This window comes from Geotrypetes seraphini, chromosome 2, assembly GCF_902459505.1.
Source record: "Geotrypetes seraphini chromosome 2, aGeoSer1.1, whole genome shotgun sequence".
Lineage (NCBI taxonomy): Eukaryota > Metazoa > Chordata > Amphibia > Gymnophiona > Dermophiidae > Geotrypetes > Geotrypetes seraphini.
The window spans coordinates 193,301,718-193,325,211 of NC_047085.1; the positions used below are offsets into that span (position 1 = coordinate 193,301,718).

Here is a 23,494-nt window from a genome sequence, read left to right on the forward strand (position 1 = left end):
CAGCAGTTACTCAAGGTTCCCTTCTTATTTGACCCCCGCCGTCGAGACACTTCATGGCTAGGGGGTCACAGACTGCGCCTCCTTTCAGAACCTATTACCCTTGCATCGTCCTAGTCGGGCCGCTAAATGTCACCGGTGAGAGGCGGTTAAGGTTCCCTCTCCTCGTTCCCCAGTTGTTCTCGACCTCTGTGTACATTGTAGTTCTATTTTACTGTTACTTTGTACATTATATTTTTCTGTTTTTTCCTTAAAAAAAAAAAAAATCTTTTAACTGCTAAAAATATATTTACTTTGGCAACACATGCAAAATCACCCTGCCAATAAAGTTATCCAAAGCTGCCTCGCGGAGGGCTCAGCAGCATCTGCCACCTCCAACCCTGGTGCAGACGGAGCGGGCCTCGGTTTCCCGCGTGGGCATTGGCGCTCTGGCCTTTCTAATTTTCCTAGTGCATTCTAGGCAAATGCCCGCTTGGCGGTAGTCATTATAGTAGTAGTAGCAATGAGTCCGGCTGTGCAAGGGTTAAGCCTGGCTCTGTTGTGCATATGCAATCATCTGTGCGGCTCTCTTGGCTGCCTGCCAGAGTATTGCCTTGCCTCCTTCTCCTCCTCCTCCTCCGTCCCTCTTTCTGCATGAAGCAGGATCCTTGAGCTGTCGCAGAGGCAGCCAACTGCTCCATATTTGGCTTTTCTTACACATTTACCTAGAGGAGGGAGAGGGAGCAGCGGCGCAGACATCAGCTCTACTACACTGGAGAAGGAGAGGCGCCCCACCGGCTTGCTGCAGGGGGAACTAATCCCCCCTCCTCGCCAAGCGCATCCATTTACACTTTACAGTAAGTCTCCCGCTTATGTTGTTTTTTTTCCCCCCTCTTTCTCGCTTCACTTCTTGGGCAGTGTCTAGCCTCCCCTCGCTAAAAATACATCTACAAAAGCACTGCCGGCATTTTAATTGACGTTTAAAGTCAAGAGGAACCCACTAGCGACGGAGAGAAGCGGAAGCGAGAGGTGTGCGTGCGTGTCTGTCTGGCCCCCACCCCCGGAGGGGGGGGGTAGCAGGCCTTGCTGTGACTTTGCAAGTAGTGGTGGGGAGTTAGGCTCTTCTCGCTGTCGGTTGTCCCCCCCCCCACCGGAAAGGGGGGAGCTCGGACAGGCTGGAGGTATGTTTGTATGTGTCATTGTGCATGTGATTGGAGCCGGGGAGGGGGTGTGCAGGGCTGCCCCCCCCCCCCCAACTCGTGCCCTGGCCCAATGCTGGGGCGTTTCTGCCGCTTCCGGGGCTGTCCCTGTCGCCTGCAAAGCCTGGCAAGGCCCACTTATGCTGCACTGTCCCGTCCTTCTCAGCTCTGCTAGGGATCTTACACTCCCTCTGTTTCCCCTCCTTTCTTTTCTTTTTTTTTTCTTCTCCGTGGCCCTCCTCCCCTGGCAGGTTGTGTGCGACCGTGGCATGGATGTCTGCCCGAACAGGCTGAAATGGAAGTGCCCACAGGGCGAGTCCTCTTCCCCCCCCACCCCCGTCCTCTCCAACTACGGTATCAGCAAGATGTGTGTGAGGGAAGGGGGCAGCCTAGTGCTGCAGCTGAGAGGAAGAGGATGCAGCTTATCATTCTGTGCCCAAAGGCTCACAGGTTTGGGAGGGAGGTAGATGAGAGATGAAGAGCAGCAGCGTGGGTTCTCCCTTTAAGTCTGCAATGAGAAGTCTAAGAGGTGTATTTGTACTATGCGTCTGCTTTAGTAGAGTAAGACACCAAGGTATTCCACTGACGTTATTCTATGACCCCGACCCCTTCCCTTCCCATCCATTGATAACACCTTTAAACCGGAAGGGGGGGGGGGGATGTCTCCTTTTAGAAGAGTGAAAGGAAGATAATCTGGGGCTTTCTGTTTTTAAAATATTCAGACAAAAATCATGAAAACTCTGGGACCTGTTCCGGAAAGCTGAAGCTGCTTAACGATCGCCACGATGATAATAATGCAGAAATAATAATAGGACGGCGAGAAGCCGTCGGAAGCTTGTTATATAACGTGGTAGGTGGATAACGAGAAAGAGGAGCTATTTTTATTTTGTTTATCGAGTGTGTGTGTGTGTGCGTGCGCGCTCGCTCGCTGTACAGCGGGGACTCCGTCAAACATTATCTCCCCCCCCCCACCCCGCGTGAAATATGCCGGATACAGTTAGCATAAGTATAAGGAGCAATGTGTGTACAATCAGCAACGTGAAATAGAAGTGGTCCTCCAAGGTTTTCGTTGAATACGCTTAAGTATCTGTACATACGTGATGCAGGCAATCTAAAAAAATAAAATTAAATTAAATTAAAAATAAATTAAAAAAAAAAAATATATATATATATACAGTATATACAGTAATTTTGGAGGTGGAGGGCGTGCCCTTTAAGATAATCCCTGTCCAGACAGGCATATGATGTGATCGTACAGGTTACTACTGAACGCAGAGTATAGCTGTTGGGTAGGGCTGGCATCCCGACCCCTCTGCGATCTCTAGATATTTTGCCTTGGGTGATGCTTCGGGTCTTCTCTCTTATTTTCAGCTTTTTTTTTTTTTTTTTTTTTTTTACTGTCTTTTGAAATTTGGCAGCGTGCGAAATAGAGCTGTCAGGTGGGGCTTGTTCATGCAGTTGGAGGTGATCCAGCTCTGGCTGAGTGGAGAAGGGGGGTTGTATGAATGGAGGAGGGAAGACAGTAGTAAAAAAAAAAAAAAATTACATTGCAAGGTAACAGTCAACACCGGCTTGTAATTTTCTGTGCCACCGAGGCTTGCAAGCGGTTAACATTTTTTTTTTTAAGCAAGTGTTGTGTTGAATGGATGAGCTTTAATCTTTTCTGCCTTGTAGGTAATAAAAAAAAAAAGGTCTTGCTGTTCATCTGTTTTTCGACGTGTAACTACATGCTAGCTACGTGGGCTTTTCGTGCATTTACTCTAGCACTGATCAATCATGTAATTAAAGCAGGCTGCCATGGCAACAGACAGTATTCAGCGGCCATTCAGGAGTGCGTGGGGGGGGGGGGAGGGTGAAGAGCGCTGCACTGGTTTGAGACTGGTGCCTCCGTTTCTATGGAATAGCCCAGATTCTCTGCCTCACATCACTGCTTTCAGCCTGCTGAATATGTGGTTGTCACTTGGGAACTGGGAGGGAAGCTCGCTTATGTCACAGGGCCTGCTTTCAAAAGTGTTGCCTCCTTTCTGTGCCTGGAATCTTGTGGGAACTCGGGTCTGCATGCAACATTCTCCACCTTCTGCTGATACTGAAATTAGCTTTCTACTGATGTTATGTGTGATTCAGTGTAGAAAAAACATCTCCTATTTGGATTTAGCTCACACTTCTTTTTTTTCAGTAGTAGTTCATAGGAAAACTAGGTATTTCCCTGTCCCTGGGCCTATCTAAATTTGTACCGGAGGTAGTAGAGGATTAAAGAACTTGCTCAAGATTTGGATTGAGATTCCCTGTTTGTCAACACTGTGCTCTAACCGCTAGACTGCTTCTGCTCTGCTGCTCCACTCCTGCTTCTGAGAAGCAAAACAAGGGTGTGAACATTTCATGATGTCTAATTTCTCTCAACTGTAGTCCATTAACCAGTGGCAGTGTAGCTTTCAAAGGGCCATGACCTCCCTGAGAGTTCAGCTGAGCTGAACTGGTCTGTCATGGTATGATATTCTAAGGAGGCAGATGTAGGAGTTTCCTTCAGGGAAAGGCTGGTGGGTGCCTGGAATGACCTCTAGAGGGAGGCAGTGAAGACAGAAACTGAAACTACCTTCAAGAGAGCATAGGATATGTACTGAGAACTCCTAGATATAGAGATGTGACCAGAGAGCCTGGAGATCAACTAGGATCTATGACTGAGCACCAGGAATGAAACGTCATATTAGATGTCCTTTTCTGCTGTCATTTGCTATGTCTCTGTGTAGAAAGAAGCAGGTTCCAAATGTTGAATGTAAAATGCAAGGTTCAAGGTTTATTAGTATTTGATGAATCACTAAATCTGATTACAAAGCGATGTACATAATTATAAAATAGAGTAAGATTATAAAAATATACAATTCATGAAGATTAAAATTAAGACAGGACAGACTTTAGTTGGAAGGGAAGGGGGTAAAAAGTTACATCTGTTATATCAAGAAAAACAAATAAGGGAAAAACAAAAGGAAGCAGGGTAATTAAAAGATTAAAAGTATCGTAAAAGTCAGAAGAATTTTAAATGTTGAAAGCATCTTTAAAAGTGCGTTTTTAAGGATTTTTTAAAAGAAAGGATATCTTTTTCGTTTTTAATGTGTTGTGGTAGGGAGTTCCACCATTGAGGACCAATTCAAATCAAGTGGAGAAAAAAGATGAAACAGAAGGCTAAATATCAGAGAAAGATACAGGGGAGGAAGGGAAGACAGGGAAAAAACTATAACATGGAAATAAAATCATGGAAAAAAGGTGTGGAAAAAACAAGTTGTAAAGAGAGATCAGGATTAGAGAATGACATGGTGGCGGTTTACCCGCGGCCACCGCATTTTAGCCGCGGGTCACTGCCGAAAACGGGGAAGAAAACTAGCAGTCGCTGCGGCGACGGTGACAAGGCCATTCACCGCCCATGGGGCGGTGAATGGGTCTTGTCCCCGCAGTGAGGCATGAAGGATCGCGCGGTCCCCGCAGCTCACACCCGCCTGCCCAATCGATTCTAGTGTTTAGCCAGCTCTCTCCCTTCTCCTCACCTTAGTTTGTAGATTTTCTTTTTCGGCGACCCGCACGCTATCAAAGAGCCGCTGCTGCTCAGTTTCGATCTTCTGCTCTGACGCAACCGGAAACAGGAAGTTGCAGCAGAGCAGAAGATTGAACACTGAGCAGCCGCGCGTGTGCGGCTCTTTGGGAAAGCGTGCAGGTCGCTGAAAAAGAAAGCCTGCAAATTAAGGTGAGGAGAAGGGAGAGAGCTGGCTAAACACTAGGATCGATTGGGCAGGCGGGTGGGGGCTGCGAGGACCGTGCGATCACCCGTGTTCCCGGCTCAGACTGTAAGGAGGGAGTGAAAGGGAAAAGGATTCTGGGCCAAGGGGATGAAAACGGAAAGAAAAACCCACAGCAGGAAAGAAAGGGAAGGACAGGCAGGTGAGCCAGATGCTAGAAGCAGGGGGGGGGGGGGGAAGAAAGAGGGAAAAAAGCTAGATGGGGTTGAAAAGAAGAGACACACTGGTATGGAAGAGGAAGATAGGGGAAATCTGGACACAGGAAGGTAACAGAAAGAGGGGAAATTATGTGCATGGGGCATAGGGACAGAGACAAAAAGGGGACATGCCATGGGGATGGTATATGGACACAGGGGGGGGGCAATGGCAGATACATAGGGGAGATATTAGAAATGGGGAAAAGTATATAAAATCGTACCCGTTTGAGGCTTTTATGTATGCAGCGGTGACGGTGACGGGGCGGTGAATGGGGTTGCAGTGGCGGTGACGGGGCGGTGAATGGGGTGGCAGTGGCGGTGACGGGGCGGTGAAGGGAATGACGGTGACGGGGCGGTGCAGAGGATGGTGAGACGGGGACGGGGCGGTGACGGGGACCAATTTTTTCACCGTGTCATTCTCTAATCAGGATCAACAACTGAGATGAGGGATTCTTTTAATATGTGGGCTCTGTATAGGAATCTGTAGAGTCTGGCTTGTTCCCTTTTGTCATTGGTGGTCTACTCTAGGACATTTGCAGGTAGGGTGGTGCAGTTTTAGTTTTTAGACTTGGTGCTGGTAAGGTACCCTATGGTAACCTTGTCAGTGTCCATTTGCTGGGCTTTATGTTACTTCAGAGTGCCTAGTAGTAGAGGGAGTTTGTGTTGCTCTTATAGTTAGACTTTGACGACAGAATTTGAACAGAATTTTGTATATGAGTTGTAAAGGGAAATGGCCTAGTTCTGATCTGCATCCATTTTGGGGCAGGTTTTATTAGTCTGGGATTGTCCCATTTGAATAAATAATTATACTCTTGGATCAGAACTCAAACTTATGGGGAATTTAGGAAACACCTAAAAACATATCTGTTCCCGAAGTATTTAGGCAACTAATCTGTACAATCCTACTCCACAATAACTGATCTCTAGCGCTGTTAATAGCTAGATTCTAACTTTGTTAATTCTACTTAATTTGTAACATCTTTTAGCCATTGTAAACCGCGTAGAACTTCACAGTCCTGCGGTATATAAACTGTTATTATTATTATTATTGAACACGTAGGGCTCCTTTTACTAAGCCTTGATAGAGGTTTCTACCACAGCCTGGAGCGCTAAATGCCCCGATGCTCATAGGCATTCTGTGAGCACGGGAGCAACATCATATCATTTAGTACTCCAGGCCACGGTAGAAACCTCTACCGCAGCTTAGTAAAAGAGGGGAATAATTAGTCCATCCACGTATTTTAAAAAAATACAGTAAACCCCCGCGACTTCGCGGTTCGCGAATCACAGACTCAGTAATTTGTGGTATTTTCCGACCGTTTTTTCCTGGTACTAAAGTCAGGCTACACCAATCAGGAGCTGCTTTGACACGCGATATGGCATGTCAAAGCAGCTCCTGATTGGTGTAGCCTGACTTTAGTACCAGGAAGAGGTGGTCGGAAAATACTGAGAATGATTTTCAGCACCCGCCGGTGCCCCAGCTGCCCTCTCCTGCCTTCAATCAGCTCCTAAAAAACTGTTGCGGTTTTTCGAAATTCGCAGGTGTTCCTGGAACGGAGCCCCCGTGAATTTCGGGGGTGTACTGTATACAGATTATATTGGGATATTTCAGTTTAAATGGCCAGATATCTTTATATGTTGGGTTGAATTGGGGAGAAGTGAGGGCCAACAAATTATCCAGTTAGCAGTGATATTCAGCCAGTATTCAAATAAATTATTGGTGTGATATTGTTCTTATTTGGCAGACTGACCCCCGGCAGTAGTACTGCGAGACTACCACCAGGGGTTGTAGCCATCATTCTCGATCCCTGTGGCAATTGGGCAGGAGCAGAGGGGATACCACTCCTGCCCCTTACAGTAGATTATGAGGGGTGGCCTGGGTAAGTGAAGAGGGTCTGGAGGTGAGGGGAAGATCTGGTTTGAGCTATGGGGTGAGGATCTTTATGGAGAAGCATCAGATTGGGTGAAATTGCATTGGATGGGATTTTCTTGGGGGATTCAGATATGGGTTTTTTTCACTTTGGTATGGGTAGCACTGTGGGCTCATGTTGCATGTATTAGCAGGTCATGCAGAACAGATGCTTGCTATGCCTTTAATATTTACTAAAAGCAAACAAACAGAAGAGCACTTTGCCTTAGACCAGACATGGGCAACTCTGGTCCTCGAGGGCTGGAATCCAATTGGGTTTTCAGGATTTCCTCAATGAATATGCATGAGATCTATTTGCATGCACTTCTTTCAATGCATATTCATTGGGGAAATGCTGAAAACCCAATTGGATTCCGGCCCTTGAGGACCGGAGTTGCCCATGTCTGCCTTAGACTATAACCAGACAACAGAAAGGCAAGGGAGACGTCTTTTCAACCAAATAAAGAGTCTATTAAAGTAAGGTTGGTCCCAACAAGAATCTCAGTTTCCGCGTATAGTGAACACCTTCCTCAGGTGACACTAACATAAATTGTATAGTACATAAAATAGCAATATAACAGGCGTCCACTATACGCCGAAACTGGGATCCTTGTTGGGACCAACCTTACTTTAATAAAGACTCGTTTATTTGGTTGAAAAGACGTCTCCCTTGCCTTTCTGTTGTCTAATATTTACTACACAGACTGTAAAAACTTACCAGAGTTTTGTAAACATGTCGTGACTTGCATGAGGTGAAAAGGAAGTATCACTGGGAGGAGAAATAAAATTAAAAACCTTGCTTCCTTGGATTTCCAGCTCTAAGTACTAGGAAACTCCTTCTTCAAAAACATGCTGTACCATGAGTTGCCTCAAGAGCTACCACTTCCTTATCTTTTTTCTCCCTTCCTTTTCCTTCAATTTCTTGCTTTTCTCTCCCCTCCCCAATGGACTTACTTTGTAAACCACATAGAAACTACTATTTAGGTCATTTCAGTATGTCAGGAACTTGTAAATAAAGTGTAGTTACTTACCTGTAACGTAGGTTCTCCGTGGACAGCAGGATAGTCAGCCACATATGGGTGTTGTCCCAACACCTCCCAATTTGCGGATAAGCTCTCCAATAGCTCAGAGAGATTTTTTTTTTTTTTTTTTCTCTGAGCACGTGCAGTGCCCGGGCCCCACTGGGCATGCCCGAGCCCTACCCATTTCCCCCTGCTTCCCCCCTAATCCCCAGGATGTTCCTAGCTGTGGCCGGGTCGGCCGTATGGGGAGGCGGGTGGGTTGTGTGGCTGACTATCCTGCTGTCCACGGAGAACCTACGTTACAGGTAAGTAACTACACTTTCTCCTAGGACAAGCAGGATGAGTCAGCCACATATGGGTGACTCCCTAGCCGAGGGATGTACCGACTGGACCTGCGCCTTAGCGCTTTGTGCATCCCTCGCCTGGCTGTGGAGGCCGAGCCGGGCAGGGTAATCAGGCAAAGCAGGTAAAGTTGTGGAAACAAGGTTTTAGATAAAGTGCTGTGTTAACTGAGCAATAATACTCACAGAACAGTGAACTGGTCAATGACAATCAATGAACAGTGAGAAACCAACTGGTCAAAAGTGACAATTCGTACTTGCCTGTGAGAATTCATACTTGCCTATTCCACATTCAGTCTAGACAGGAGTGCTGGAAGACCTACTTAACTCACAGAACAGCGAAACTGGTCAATGACAATCAATGAACAGTGAGAAAACCAACTGGTCAACAGTGACAATTCGTAACTGGTCAACAGTGACAATTCGTACTTGCATATGAGAATTCATACTTGCCTATTCCACATTCAGACTAGACAGGAGTGCTGGAAGACCTACTTAACTCACAGAACAGCGAAAACTGGTCAATGACAATCAATGAACAGTGAGAAAACCAACTGGTCAACAGTGACAATTTATAACTGGTCAATAGTGACAATTCGTACTTGCATATGAGAATTCATACTTGCCTATTCCACCTTCAGACTAGACAGGATTGCTGGAAGACCTACTTAACTCACAGAACAGTGAAATTGGTCAATGACAATCAATGAACAGTGAGAAACCAACTGGTCAACAGTGACAAATCGTACTTGCATGTGAGAATTCATACTTGCCTATTCCACATTCAGTCTAGGAAGGAGTGCTGGAAGACCTACTTAATCAATATCTATAACACCCTACTTGAACAGTGTTTGTCGAGGCTGTGCTAGTGGTTGCTGTCCCTCCCGGGAGGGAACCTGTGCTTGGTGAAGGTGTGCATGGAGGACCAAGTGGCTGCATCGCAGATGTCCCCTATTGGTATGTGGTGCAGATGTGCCGTTGTGTTGGCTATGGTTCTGCGCTGGTGGGCGTTGGCTCCCACCTGCGGTTGATGCTGCGCTTTTCTATAGGTGAAGGGGATGCACTCTTATATCCAGCGCGCGCGCCTGCGTTTGATGGCCAGAAGTCCTGGTCTGTTTTGGTCGTAGGAGACGAACAATTGAGGCTTTTTCTAATCTGCTGCATAGTCAGGGCCCGCACACAGTCCAAGAGGTGTTGCTGAGGTGGCAGTGTGCCTCCCTGTGGGGAGATGTAGAGTGCCGGGAGTCACGCTGAAGCCACCTTCGGCAAGAATCGGGGGTGGGTTCTGGGTACCACCCTGTTCTCATGAGGGAGTGTGTCGGTAGACACGATGGTCAGGGTTTTCCCAGCCAGGAATACGGGATCTGCCTCCCCCAAAGGTTTGAAGGGGTCGAGGTGAGATGATGCGGCACCAAATTGAGGTCCCATCCGGGCGGTGGTGGTCTGACCGGTGGGTGCAGATTGGACAGTCCCTTCATGAAATTTTGTGATTACTGGATGCCTCGACACTGGTTTGCTGTCTAGGCCAGCGTGGTATGCCGTGATTGCACTTAGGTGGACCTTGCTGGAAGTGGGTTTTAGGTCCCCCTGAGATAAGCTCAGGATGTCCGGTATGGGGCAGTTGTAGGGGTCTCGCTGCATGTCTGTGCACTGGTAGCGGAACCTTCTCTCTTTCAACCCATAGCGTTTTCTGGTTGAAGGTCTTCTGGCTGCCATAAGAGTGTGCTCCACGTCTTGTGGTAGGTTCATCCTCTCATCATCCATGCGGTCAGGGCTAAGGAGCGCAGGTCGTGGTGGAGGGGGTAATGAGAACTGCACTGATCGGGAGCGGGGAGAGGTGGGTGAACTGCTATCCCTTGCCGGAACGGGAACCATGGTTGCAGGAGCCCGAACAGGGCAATCATGATCACCGTTGCTCTGTCCTGAAGAATCTTCTGCAGGACTTAGGGTGTTCTAACTCACAGACAGACCGTCGGGGCTGAGACGGCGATGGGTTGATCTCTTTGCGCAGAAGGTCGAGTATTTTGAGTTCGGTTCGGTTGCAAACAGGTTGATGCTCGGTGTGCCCCAGGTGCTGAAGATCTTCTTCATCGCCGCTGGGTTGAGACACCACTCATCAGGATCCAGCTGGTGGCTGAGTCTTTCTGCCAGGTCGTTCTGCTCCCACAGGAGGTAAGTTGCCTGGATGGTGCATTGAATGGAGTTGGAGAACTCCCACATGTGGCAAGCTTCCTTGCATAGCGAGGTTGACCCTGTCCCTCCCTGTTTGCTGATATAGTGCGAGGCCACCTGGTTTTCTGTTTGGGTGAGGACTGCCCTGCCTGTTTGAAGGTTTCGAGGGCATTCCCTAAGGCCCCGAGCTCCAGTGGGTGGGTGGGTAGAGGTTGGGTACACTGGTCCCAGTGACGCCTGAGGTGCCCTTTCAGGGATCACATGAGTAGTCTGGTGTGCTGCACAACAAAGAACGGAGCGTGCTGACGATGAGCTGCTGGCAGGGATGCACTGGGCCAGGGATGTCATGGCGTCGATCTGGTAGTCCCGTAGGACGTCCTTGGTCTGCGTGGTGTCGATGACTGCCCAGATGAACGATATCCCCTGGGTGGGTATCAGGTGGGATTTCATGTAGTTGATGAGGAACCCCAGTTCTTGGAGGAGGGTTATGGTGGTTGACGGGGCTGCCAGCTGTCGAGATAAGATAGGATGCGCACCCCTTGAAGGCGAGGATGTGCCACTGCCACGCACTTTGTGAACGCTCTTGGAGCCGTTGAGAGTCCAAGGGGCAGGACCTTGTACTGGAGGCGTCTGTCTTGGCTTTAGAAGTGACGCCTCCTGTGGGCTGGGTGCGTGGGATACTAGCCAATACTCGGGCTTTAACAGGGCCAAGACTGTACCCAGAGAGTGCATCTGGACCTTGTGTATGCATCTGTTGAGCTTACCGAGATCCAGGGACGAGCGTTGTCCTTGTCCATGGTGACGCGGGGGTTCCTGGAGTAGAAACCCCTTGGTGATCTCCTCTGTTCGTCACCGCCTCTATTGATTCTGCCGAAGCAGGTCCTCTCCTTGCTGCAGGAAAGTTGGGTCGTCAGATGGAGGGTGCCCCGCCCACTCGGGGGGGGGGGGGGCGGGAGTGGAGACGAATTCGGAATCCCTGCTTGATGATGCTGAGGGCCCACTGGTCGATGGTGATCCTGGGCCAAGCCTTCGCAGACAATCTGATCTTGCTGGGCCGGAGGGTGGTCAAGGTTCTGTTTTTGTCTTGGGGAGAGGGCTGCCCTTGGATGCCCCTGCCCCTCGGGCGGTGCTTGTTTGCGTAGCAGTTATGTTACTGTTGCGAGCGCTGGGGCACAGACTGCTGCCAGTGTGGACTGGCTCAGTTGTGAGCTGGAGTCTCTATTTTATTTTATTTATTTATTTCCTCTCACTGGCCTCCTGATAAAGCCGCATCTGGAACTGGAGCGCAGCAATTCGTGCGCTCAGCATTGCGCCCTCGAAGGTCTTTTTCCCCGTGGAATCCAGGGTTTTTCAGGTCCTTCCCTGTCGGGGGTTGGAGGGGGGGGTCGTGCTGCCCTGTTTCTCTTAAGCGCCAAGGCTACCGCAATGTCCATGTATGGCTGCTGCGGGTTGTCGAATCCCTGGGCTGGAAAGATCTGGTACTTCAATCCCAGTCTCCTTGATGTTGGTTGCCCTGAGGAGGGAGTCAGCCAAATCTCGTCTCTGCAGTCCAGGAGGTTCTGTGGACTGGAATCGCCACTGCCTGCGTGAAGTACTGGTACTGGTAGTTCAGGCCTTGTAGTACTCTGTCTTGGGTACTTGTTGTCCACTCACGTGGATCTTGAGAAAGGCTGTGAGTTTCTGGAGGGACTTGGGGTGAGTCCTCGTTTGTGGGTTGTTTTTTTTTAAGTAAATATTTATTTATTTTTTTGTGGGTGGTGACTCGGGTCGTGGCTGGAGGCTGGTGTGTAGCTTGTTCCTCCGTTGCTTGCGTGCATGGCATGCCGCTGAACCGCGCCATGTTGTTGTGCGTGGCTCCCTCTAAAGGGGGGCATAGTGGAGAGTGTAGCCCGCTGAGAGAGGAGTGGGTCAGCAGGAGGATTAACTGTGGCTGCTGGTCCCACCCCTGGTGGTTTGCAGGTTCATGTGCTGTTCCACTTGACTGGTTGGGTGGCTCCATGTACCCCACCACCCTTCTCTGTCCTTCTTGAGAGGGGGAAAGCCTGCAGAGAAGGGGCAGGATGCACCCCTTCATCTGTGCCAGTGCACCTGGCTGCGTTTCCCACTGTGCCTGGAGGCAGAGAAAGAGGAGTGATAATACCTCTTAAGTGGGCTTCTGCTGCTGTACTGCCTATTGTATATTAAACGATGCCTATTGTATATTAAGCGCTGCATATGCCTTTCAGTGCTATAGAAATCATGAATAGTACAGAGTCCCTCATGCTAGCTGGAAAAGCACTCTGCTAGGTTTTATGAAGAGCAAACAGCTTTTTAGACTGAGGAGTTTCAAACCCCCACCCTTGGAGAGGCATGGTCTGACATGCCGCATCTCTAAAGATATCAGCACCCTGCTGAGAAAGGCAGACTCCTCGTTCCCAACCTGAGAGGGGGAGGGGGAAAGGTGTGAATTGTAGACTCTGCAGGACCCCAAGAGGGAAAGAAACATCGAGTTGTTTTTTTTTTGTTTTTTTTTCAGCATGTCCTTTATAAGCTGAACTCTGGGGCAGCATGTCTCCTACTGGGGGGAGAGGTCTGCAGGTCCCCTCCAAGGGAAAGAAGCATGGGAGATTCTTTCTCCTTAAATTCAGATTGGGAGGAGGGTGGGGCAGAGCCCTCGGGGCTGCAACAGGTTATCAGAGGTTTTCCCCAAAAACAAGCAGATAGGACTTACCTTTGAACCCCAATCGGCTCCCTGCAGAGGCTAGCTGTAAGCGGCAGCATGCCGTCTGGAGGGTGAAAGCCCCGATCTGTTGCTTGCAGAGGCCGTGGATTTACGCAGCAGCATGCAAGACTCCTATCGGCTGTCCTGCAGAGGATGGCTGAAAATGGCAACGTGCAGGGATTCCTGGAGAGATCTCTCGGTCTGACGAGACTCCTATCGGCTGCCCTGCAGAGGCTGGTTCTAAGCGGCAACACGCAGGGACTCCGGGAGATATTTCTCTACCGGGCCAAGTGCAGGCGGGGGGATTAGCTGAGCCAGGGCATCCTGAAGGCTCCTTGCCACTGTAGCATGTGGATCCCCCGCTGCTGCATTCTGATGAGGATGGCTGCTGGAGGAAGATTCTCGGGCCTCACTTCTCTTCATGCCCTGCGGAGGCTGGCTGTAAGCGGCAACATGCAGGAACTCCTGGAGAGATCTCTCGGTCTGGTGAGACTCCTATCGGCTTCCTGCAGGGGCCGACGGCTAGCGACAGCATGCAGGACCTCCGGGAGAGATTTCTCGACTGGGCAAGTTGCAGTCGGGGGGGGGGGGGGGGTTGACTGAGCCAGGATGTCCCGGAGGCTCCTCACCGGATTCGTCTGTGGATCCCCCGCTGCTACGCTCCGATGAGGATGGCTGCTGGAGGAAGATTCTCGGGCCTCACTTCTCTTCATGAAGTCTCTCAGTGCCCTCTTCCTTAGCTTGCGTGCACGTGGGGACATGTGCGCACAATGCAAGCCACACGGAAACCTCGAGCGCCGGATCCAATCAGTGGGCGCACAATTCATGAGGATCCAGTGTGTTCATCCTCCTCCTGCATCCCAGTTGTTTCTTTAGATGATTCAGGCATCTTCAAGTTGATGAGTAGAAAAGTTGTAATGGAGAGCTGTAGAAAAATCCGACCGATGGGAACGGGCGGAAACTAAAGACTATTTAGGTCATTTCAGTATGTCAGGAACTTGTAAATAAAGAAATATTTACCATTCCAGGGTGGAAAGACTTTTCTTGTGATATTTATGTTTATTAATAATAATAATAGCTTTATTTATATCCCGTCATACCTTTTCAGTTCAAGACGGTGTACAATAAGGGAGAGGTACAATGTGGATGCTAGGGGCATTTGAGGGAGGGAGTAGAGGAAGCTCAAGGCAGTGCTGTACACGACATCAGGGGAGGGAGGATTTGAGGGAAGAAGAAAGAGAACAGTGCTTGTCCGTGTAGTGCTATGGGGGGAGGGGGGAGTGGGGAATAAAATAGGTGCCTAGTACAGAAAGATAAAAAGTGTTGGTTATGGACTAGCCCAGTGACTCAAGAACCATGTTCATTCTCATGCTAAAATGGTATCCAAAATTTTTATTTGACTAGTCAAATTCCTCCTGCTGCTTTGAGCTTCCACTTCAGTGGGAATCTGCCTCTATTGGGCTATGGAGCATGAGCCTTTATTTGTAAATACAAGGGGTTGTTCCCTTATATAACCCTCTTCCACCTACCCCACACATACCCCAGCTGTTGGGGTTATATCGAGGGTTAAAGAATAGGAGAAGTAAGCCACCTTAGGTCTTAAGCTAAGTGAGGCTCTTGCATAGCGTGCCAAAAGCCTGCTTCACTGGCTCACTCTTCACAGCGATGAAAGTGCACTGCTCTGCCTTCCTTCTCTGCTCTCCTCCCTCCACTGCTGCCAGCACAATTACACATTTAAATACGAGAACAGATACCTGTTGTAGCTTTTAAACCTGTGGCGATTCTGGTGGTAGCACGACAGCAAGAGTAATGCAACACACTCTCGCTGCTGTTTAAAGGGTAGGGTAGAAGCTGACGCATGTGAGTGAGCGGGGAGCCGGCTGCAAACAAGATGGGGGTGCCAAAGCAAAAATTGGCTTAGGCTGCCACAACTCCTTGAGCTGGCCCTGAGGATGAAGATGCAGGTTGAATGCTCAGACGTGATGTCTGTTTCTCAGAACAGCTGGAAGGGCAATGTTCAGAGTAGAGAGTTGCGCGGGGACAGAAATCCCACCCGTCCCCGCCAAAATCCCACCCGTCCCCACCCGTCCCCGTGAGGAATGCTTCCGTCCCCACCCGTCCCCGTGAGGAATCCCTCAGTCCCCACCCGTCCCCGCGAGGAATCCCCTCCGTCCCCACCCGTCCCCGCGAGGAATCCCCTCCGTCCCCACCCGTCCTCGCGAGGAATCCCCTCCGTCACCATCCTTCCCTATAAACTTCAGAAATAGTTATTTTATTTAATTATGCTACTGAATTAAAGGCTCTGGTAGAGACCCATTTACAAATAAGCAAAGAGACTTTATTAATTTGGAAATATTAATTGGGAAGAATACATACTTTGTAAATGGGTTTCTACCAGAACCTCTAATGTAAATATAAAATATAAATACTCAGCTGATGAGAACCCACAAACTGTCAGCTGAGGACTTCCTTTGCAGTTGGCCGGGGGTCCCTTTTGCCAAGCTTGGCAGGCAGCAGTAGCGTCCCTGAGTCACAGATGCTGGCACCTCAGTGGCTCATGGATGCTGCCAGCGACTGCTGCGCTTGGTGGAGGGGAGTTCTAGCCATCTCTAGAGGAGGTCCTCTGCTGGCGGTGCTTGGGGATTCCCACCAGTCACAGCAAGGGTCAACAAGTACTTCAACACTGTAGAAATAAAACCAGAAATGCATTTCCTTTTCTTTTGAACACAAAACAAAGACATCTGCCATATACATTTCCCAAACCTAACATATTTTAGTCAATAAATTCCGTTTTTTACCTTTGTTGTCTGGAGACTTATTTTTCCATAAATTTGGTCCCAGTTTCTTTTTTCCGCTTTCCCATCTTCTGTAAATTCTTCTGTTGCTGTCCATTGGTTCCCCCTACCATGGTCCAGCATTTATCTCTTTCTCATCTTTCGTGCCTGCCCACCAGCCCCATGTCCAACATTTCTCCTTCTATCACCCCTCTCCAACACTATGCCACATCTCTCCCTCCATTCCCTTCACCACTGTCCAATATTCCTCCCTCTTGCATCCCTTTCAATCTGTCCCATTATTCCCTTGCCACATTTTTCACTCTCATCTTTTTCTTCCCTATCACATTCTGTACCTTCCTCCCTACGACCAAAAATTCTCTTCTTTCTTCCATTTGCCGTGTGTACACAACCATCTCTCTTTCCCGCTCATTGACACACCCACACCCAAGTCTCTCTTTCTATTCCCTCCCCCACCTCAGCATCTCTTTCCCTCCCTTCCTCTCTCCCCAGTTCATGACTTCTGTGTCCAAAAATGCACTCCCTTCCACCACTTCATTTGAGTCCAGATAACAGCAGAGGTTGGAGGCAGCCTGCAGCAAGCCATATGTAGCTGACCCAGAAGTCTTCCCCCGAAGTCAGAGCTGACATCGGAGGGAAGGCTTTGCATCAGTCTGGCGGTGGCTGAGGTGTCAGGTGGGAGGGGGTAGATACTGGATGTAGGAGGTGAGAGGAGACAGACTGTAGATAGAAATGGGGAGGGATCAGACACACTATATGAAAGGGGAAAGATAAGACAAGCTGGAATGCCTGGGGAGAGAGAAAAAGACAGATGATGGATGTAAAGAAAAGGAGAGGGGAGGAAGACATTGAATGGAAAGGAGGAGAAGGGGAGGATACGGATAGAAGGGAGGAAAGAGAAAGATGGAGCAGACACTGAATAGAAGGGGGAGAAAGAGAAATGAAGCAGATGCTGGGCTGAAAGTGGGGGGGGGGAAAGATGGGCAGATGCTGGATGGAAGGGGGAGAAAGAAGGATGATGGATGGGATGACAGAGGGGGCAGAAAGGAGGAAGAGAGGAGACAGATCAGATGCTGGGCGGAAGCAGCAGACAGAGGGGCAGATGCTGGATGGAAAGAGGAGGAGGGGCAGATGCTGGATGGAAAGGGACCTCAGGTCAGCATCTGAATGGCCGTGCAAGTCTACATGGGTCCAAATGGTGCCACACACTGCTAGACCCCTCCCCCCAGTCCATTGTGCTTTCTAGAAGCCAGTATTGTGGTGCAGCCTGGTCCCTGCTAGGTTTTCTCCCCCTAGATTGGGACAGACTGTGCTTTTGCCAGCAGAGGCAGAGTGGTGAGCCTGCACGATGGCGCAAACTAGCCCCCCTCCCCACCCCACCCCACCCCACCCCACAAGTGTCCTCCACCCAGAACAGAACCGAATCTGGGTTCCCAGTGGCTGAGCGGTGAGCCTACCAAGGCATCCCCTACCGAGAATGGAACCAACTCTGCATTCCCAGCCTTTGTATGAGGGAGGTCTGGTGCCCCAGAGTAAGAAGACTTAGAGCAGGGGTGCCCACACTTTATGGGCTTGCAAGCTACTTTTATAATGACTAAGTCAAAATGATCTACCAACAATAAAATTTAAAAAAACCACAAAGCACAATGAAAGGCAGAGAAAATGTTAATTATTCATATTCCGGGTTTTTTCAAAGAGGTCACGGCAGATGACTCTATGCAATGTCACCTCGGTAACAAAATACAAAAATAGACAAATACACCCCCTCCCTTTTTATTAAACCACAATAGTAGGTTTTAGCACAGGGAGTTACGCTGAATGCCTCGTGCTGCTCTCAATGCTCATAGGCTCCCTGCGCTAAAAAACGATATTGCAGTTTAGTAAAAGGGAGCCATAGTGCAAAATATAGACAGCAGATATAAATTCTCAAAACAGACACATTTTGATCACTAAATTGAAAATAAAATCATTTTTCCTACCTTTGCTGTTTGGTGATTTCATGAGTCTCTGGTTGCACTTTCTTCTTCTGACTGTGCATCCAATCTTTCTTCCTTTCTTTCAGCCTCCTGTATGTTTCCTCTCCTCCAGACCTCATTCTCTCCCCCAACTTATTCTTTCTGTCTCCCTGTTCCCCCTTCTTTCTGTCTCCCTGTCTGCCCCCTTTCTTTCTTTCTCCGTGCCCTCCCCAAAGCCACTCGGTTTGCTGCCACCGCCATCGGGGAATAGCCCCCAAGCCACCGCTGACCCAAGCTTTCCCTGCAGAAGCGTCGCGCTGACCAGCATTCCGCTCCCTGACGTCAATTCTGACGTAGGAGAGGAAGTTCCAGGCCAACAAGGCATTTCTCCTCATTTCATCCAGCCTGAGCCCCATCTCTCCTTGATCCAGCATTTCCCTTCTGTGTCTGTCAGAATTACCATTCCACCTATTTTCCAGCATCACCCTTCTTTGTGTCCATCTCACCTATATCCCTATCTCACCACTTTTTCAGAATCTTCATTTGTCTCTGTCCTTGTCTTTACCCCATGTTCACCATTTGCCCTTTCAATGTCTTTATCTTCCCCCCCCACACACTTTTTCAGCATTACTTCTATGTCTCTATTTCACCTCCTCTTCATGTCCTCTCTGTATCTCTATCCTTATTCAGTAGGTCCTGCTTACCCTTTCTCTTCTTTGTGTCACTATATCCATTTTCAGCTTTCCCCCCTTTTCCTTTGTTACTGCACCCGGTAGCCAGAATCTTTCCACCCTCCCTCCATTCCGGCCCAGCCCAGTATGAAATATTTCCTTTTGTTTCCCTCCCCTCTCTCTTCTCCTCCTTCACCCACGAGTCCTGCATCTGGCCCTCTCCCTTCTACCTGCACCTGGCAACACCCCCCTGCTCCGCGGCTCTCTTCAGCAACTCGTCAGCAGCGGTGATCAAGACAAGCTGCCGACATCGAGGCCTTCCCTCTACGAGTCCCGCCTTTGTGGAAAAAGGAAGTTGAAACAAGTGGGACTCGCAGAGGGTAGGCCTCGACGTCAGAAGCTTGTGTCGATCGCTGCTGCTGAGTTGCTGAAGAGAGCCGCGGAGCAGGGGGTGTGGCCGGAAGCAGGTAGAAGGGAGAGGGCTGCTGGAAGAGGTAGAAGTTCCGGAGTATGACACCGACCCGGGCCAGGATGATTTCTTTTTCAGGCTGCTGCTGCTGCCGCTGCCACCCCCCACCCGAAATGACAAAAATAGCCTAATGCCCGCGTCGGGAAATAGCCATGCTGAGCAGTGAGCTCAGCACGTACACAGATGAAAGCCTTGCTTGCTGATTGGTCCGGCGGCACGGCGGGGCGGGGCCGCCGGACCAATCAGCAAGCAAGGCTTTCATCTGTGTACGTGCTGAGCTCACTGCTCAGCATGGCTATTTCCCGCTGCGACGCCGGACTTGTAAGCTGCATGCCTGCATCGCCAGAATTTAGGTAGGCTGTTTTCATCCCCGTGGGAGTCCCGTGGGCCAGGGGGCGTCCCCGTGGGAGTCCCGTGGGTCAGGGGGGCATCCCCATGGGAGTCCCGTGGGCCAGGGGGCGTCCCCATGGGAGTCCCGTGAGCCAGGGGGGGAACCCGCGGGATCCCCGCGATCCCCATTCCCGTGCAGACCTCTAGTTCAGAGCTCCTGGAGTGGAGAAGGGGGGAAGGCATCTCAACCATTTCTCAATGATGGGACTTAACTAGTTGGATGTAGGATGTATGTTTACCAGGTTCCAGAGGAAACTGCGATCTGTGGCCCCTGGCTATGGAGTATTGCATCAATTGCTGGGTTTAAGGGTGGAGGGGGGGGTCAAGGTTTAATCAGAGAAGGAAAAGTTGTAAACAAAGGCTTATGGCATCATACACCAATAGAAGTAGGTTCTGACTGTGAACTGGAAGCTCCAAAGGAATGAAAGAAAACAGTTGTGTCAAGAAAACAGTGGTTACTATCTTAGGACTTTGGATGCATGTGTACATCAGGACGTGTACAGATTAAACAAACAAAAAAAAATTGTTAAGTAGACAAGGTAGAAGTATGGGTAATGAGAGTGGCTGGAAACAAGAGATGAAGGATATGAGCCCCAGGTATAGAGAGGTAAATTCAGGTCATTGGCGTACTTAACAAATTTCATGTACACAGGGTTGATATCATGAGCATTAACCTAAGAATTTGTGCATGCAAAGACACCATGGAGCAATTCTGTACAGGGTGCCAAAAGTTGGAGCGCTAATTCTGTACGAAGGCATCTGGGTGCCCAGATTCTTTTGTAGAATACTATTGTAATTCAGCATTTATGCGCAGATAGTCATATCTACTTGTCAAGTCAGTAGCGGGCTTAAATGCCCGTTCCTAAATGTGGTACCTTAGCGCGTAACTTACACTCATTTTTATATATATATAATTTTTGTTGAATTATTGAATGTGATAAAGATTAACAAAGAGAGAGAATAAACTATATATCAAATTCTGAATTGTGATTACAATTATCATAGGTGGTAAATAAGATTTTATCAACCATAGAACCTAAATAAACAAGTATGTGAGCGATAAGCATGAAATACAATGATAAAGTCAATGATCATGAATTTATGGGGAAGCATTTGTCTAATTGAAACTATTTAGGAATATGTGTACACTTCGGTGGTAAAGTGCAAGAAATGATGCCTTCATATTTCCTAAAATATAATAAGCTGTTCCACCAAATGTAGATGGAAAAGTTAGAATTATCTTTCCAACACTGAAGTTATGCCCGTAAATTTGGGCGCTGCCCGTGTGCCTCTCCTTGTCCACACCCCCTTGCATATATGCACTAAGCAAGTTTGCAGTAAAATTATAGAACACCCACAACTAATATTTAACACATGCAGGGAAAAATGCTTGGACACCTGAATAAGCTTATGTAAACTGTTCTCACCTCCTGGGACAATGGTATAGAAAATTGAATAAATAAATAATTGTAGCAGTCTTGCATGTATGCAATAATATTCTGTCATTTTAGTGCACAAGTGGTACTTATATTTAGGCAATAAGGTCATGTGTGTGCATTTAAAAAGCTTTTATTTAACTGAATGTGTGAAAAGAACTGAAAGCAACATTGAAAATAGAATATTACTAAAAATGCATATCCTGACCCCAGAAAGAAACTCTCTTTGGTGCTATGCAAATATTAAGATGAACATTAGCAGTAAATTTGATAGGCTAAGGTTTGTACCTTACACGCTGGCTTAGGGCTCCTTTTACGAAGGCGTGTAAGGGCCTTAACGTGTGGAACAGCGCACTAAAATGCCGCATATGCTAGCCGCTACCGCCTCCTCTTGAGCAGGCGGTAGTTTTTCGGCTAGCGCACACTAATCCGGTGCGTGCGTTAAAAATGCTAGCGCACCTTCGTAAAAGGAGCCCTTAGTGTAAGAATCATTCTTGTGATGGCATGTGCTAAAGAACCTGATATACCTGCCACGCTGCAAACGCTCCGATGCCCATTAAATCCCTTTGGGTGGTGGATTGATTACCGCAGCAGCAGCCGCTACTGCGGCTTTGTAAAAGGAGCTCTAAGTTTTTAAAATAGAAGAAAGTGAGTGCCATAAAATACAGGACAGATCTACAACATGCACTCAGAGGAAAAAGAAAAACTACAAAAAACCCAAAGTACTGTAACATGTGATGCAAAAATATCCCATATGAGTCACTTAAGAATCCATTTAATAAATATGGTCATTTTGTGGACTGGTCTCTCCAAAGGCCTGCTGACAAAAAATGTTCTAAATAAAGTCTTAAAAGCCTTAAAGTTGGCTTCTAGATGTAGAAAATGTGGGAGCTGATTTCATAGGCTAGGTACTAAGTAGAAAAAAGCTTTGGCTCTGGTTGACTCCTATTTAGTTCTTTTAACTGATGGAATAACTAATCTATTATCTTGTAGTGATCTAAATGTATGTGAAAGTGTATATGGAATGATCATTGCATGTAAATAATTTGGTTGCTGTGAATAAAGTGACCTATGAGCTTAAGAACTTTGAAAAGAATCCTATAAGAAATAGGTGATCAGTGGTATTGCAAAAAGAAAGATGTTATGAAAGGGTGCTGGAAAGTTCTCAGCCCCACCAAAAAGGAAATGACGTGGAGCCATGGAACTTAAAAGTTATTCCACATATTCACCCCTAAGTTCAACACACTTGGCACATCGTGTCTGAAGTTTCTGTAACCCTTCCAAAAAAATACTCTGATGTCTGGTCACTGAAATACTCCACCGCTGCTGCAGTCACCTCCAAATCACTTGACAATTGTCACCGTTTAAAACTATTTTTAAGGTTTGGAAACAGAAAATAGTCAGATGGAGCAAGAACTGGTGAGTAGGGTGGATGATCTATGCACTGAAACCCCAACTGTGTCAAAACATCCTTTGTTTTTCCAGCCTCGTGAGCTGGTGCATTGTCTGCAAAAAGAGAACTCTTTTCCGCAGCTTCCCTCTCCTTTTTTTTTCAATGCCTCCTTTAATCTGCACAGCAACTTACAGTACTATTCTGCATTAACTGTTTGGCCCCTTGGATGATAGTCAGCTGTCATTACAACACCTTCCTGATCCCAAAACACTGTGGCCATGACTTTTCCTGCTGACTTTTGGGTCTTGAATTTCCTTGGCCTTGGAGAACCTGAGTGCAGCCATTGTACGGACTGTTGTTTTGTCTCAGGATCATAGTGGTGTAACCATGTTTCATCAACAGTAACTAGTTGTTCCAAAAAGTTGGCACCAGCTTGCTGAAAATGCTGCAAAATCCACTTTGAAGTGTCCACTCGATGACGCTTCTCTTCAACATTCAAACATTTGGGCACCCAATTGGCTGACAGCTTCTGCATACCCAAAGCTCATGGATTATACACCCAACACATTCCCTGGATATCTGGAGTGTCTCATCAATTGTTTTGCTGATATTCATTGATCTGCCAAAATCAGGTAATGGACATAGTCAACAATTTCAGAAGTTGACACCATTTGAAACTTCCTAGACCTTGCTGCAACTTCGGTCTTGAAATCTCCATGCTGAAAGTTTGCACACCACTTCTTCATTGTGGAGTATGATGGGCATTTGTCACTCAATGTTTACATAATACATTCATGGATTTCCTTTGGAGTTTTCTTCTGCAGGAATAGGAACTTCATGATAGCTTGGAGTTCCATACTTGAAAATTCCACACTTTTCGTTGACATGGTTCAATCAATGATCTGAAACAATGTGAAAACATAGCATTATGATTCTGCAAATTGACACTTTGCAAGATAAAATCAAGTTTCAAGTTTATTTATTCTTGATGAATCGCCTATTTAAATTGCTAGGCGATGTACAATAATATTAACATACATTAATAAATGAAACAAGCACAATATTAATGGTGACATAAAA

The 23,494-nt window shown here is 47.8% G+C and overlaps 1 long non-coding RNA gene across 4 annotated transcripts in view; it reads left to right on the plus strand.

The window, feature by feature from the left end:
* Nucleotides 1–433: 433 nt before the first annotated feature.
* The window catches only part of LOC117355687, a 701,484-nt gene continuing 678,423 nt past the window's right edge, over nucleotides 434–23,494 (plus strand). The window contains exons 1-2 of one of the 4 annotated variants that reach the window (XR_004538434.1): nucleotides 434–833; nucleotides 1,898–2,025. This is a non-coding gene — a long non-coding RNA (uncharacterized LOC117355687). The remainder of the gene's footprint in view (nucleotides 834–1,897; nucleotides 2,026–23,494) is intronic. The other 3 variants (XR_004538433.1, XR_004538432.1, XR_004538431.1) reach the window with 3 other exon arrangements.